Source organism: Bison bison, unplaced genomic scaffold (assembly GCF_000754665.1).
Source record: "Bison bison bison isolate TAMUID 2011002044 unplaced genomic scaffold, Bison_UMD1.0 scf7180017864516, whole genome shotgun sequence".
Taxonomy (NCBI): Eukaryota; Metazoa; Chordata; class Mammalia; order Artiodactyla; family Bovidae; genus Bison; species Bison bison.
In genome coordinates, this window is record NW_011495069.1 from 2,800,555 (window position 1) to 2,802,119 (window position 1,565).

Here is a 1,565-nt window from a genome sequence, read left to right on the forward strand (position 1 = left end):
AGGCAGACTGCCCCACCCCGTACATCCTGGGGGCCCCTGGTATCATGTCCAGGTCCCCGCACTCAAGGACTCTGGTGATGTCACACATGCCTCTCCTTTTCCCCATCTTTTCAGGGTTTTCTCCTGAGAATTCAAAGTCCATGGTTTAGCATCTTGTTCAGCCACCTTCATCCAAGAGCTAATTTAAACACTGGGAGCACAGTAGTGAAAAAACAAAAATACTCTCATGAGGCTTACTTTTTAGTGTGGAGAGGCAGACAATGAAACAAAAGCCGTAATGGGTGAATGAGATACAGCTGATCCTTGAAGGACACCGGGGTTAGGGTCACCGAGCTTCTGCACAGTCAGAGATCCGTGCGTAGCTTCACAGTGGGCTCTTGTGCCCATGACTCCCCATATGTATGGATTCAACAAAGCACGGATTCTGCGTTACTGTAGAGCCTGTTCATTGAAAAACTCCTAGTATACATAGACCTGCACAATTCAAATCCTGTCGTTCAAGAGTCACCTGTGACTTCGAGAATGTGGTCATGGTTGCTGTGAGGAAGGATGGGGGAAGGGACAGTCGGGAGTCTGAGATGGACACGTACACACTGCTGTATTTAAGACGGATACTAACGAGGACCAGCTGTATAACACACGGAACTCAGCTTAAAGTTATGAGGCTGGACGGGAAGGGAGCTGGGGGAGAATGGGTGCGTGTGTATGTATGGCTGAGACCTTGCACTGCTCACCTGAAACTGTCACAATATTGTTTGTTAATCGGCTATACCCCATAGGAAATAAAGGATGAAAAATAATAGAGTCAACTGTGGAATATTAGGTGAAGCCAGAGGGCAAGGGGCAGCAGGGATGGAGAGGTGTGGCGAGGGCGTCACGGGGAAGACGGCTGCCTCTTTACAGAGGACGGATGTGCTCACGTGTGACAGTCACCGCTCAGAAAAGGGTCCTTCCACTTATAATAATCCGAAGAGTCAAGAGTCAGCGGATGTTTCCAATATCAGGATTATGGCTGAACTTTTTCTGTATTCTGTTTCCTAATCTTCCCTTTGTGAGGAAAAAAATATTCATTACTGTTCTTTAAAAAAACACACACAGACACACAACAAACCTTCTAATTGGGGAATACATTTACAAGAAAGTTATGTAAGAAAGGAATGAACAGAAGCCTCATTGAAATACAGCCAGGCGACCAGAAGGGGGAGCCCTCACATTCTGTAAGGACAGAAGAGCCCAGTGGAAAGAAGGAAAGAAAGACTCCCTTCTCAGAAAAGACAGCCAATGAAAAGACACGGACTCTGTTTCCTAGAGCCCTTCCCCACTGTACACAGCCAGCGGCTCTGATGACAATTATTAAAGAATTCTGGTCCACGTGGGAATATCTCAGAGGAAGCTAGAAGAAAAAAAAAGCAGAAGTAGCATCCAGGTGAGGGTAGGACCAGCTACCTACTTTGTGGGTCCCAGTGCAGAATTAAATGCAGGATTCCACGTCATGAACAACATCGCGATGGCTGGACAGAGCCGTGAACCAGGCGCAGGGCCCACTGGGTCTGCCTGGGTCACAA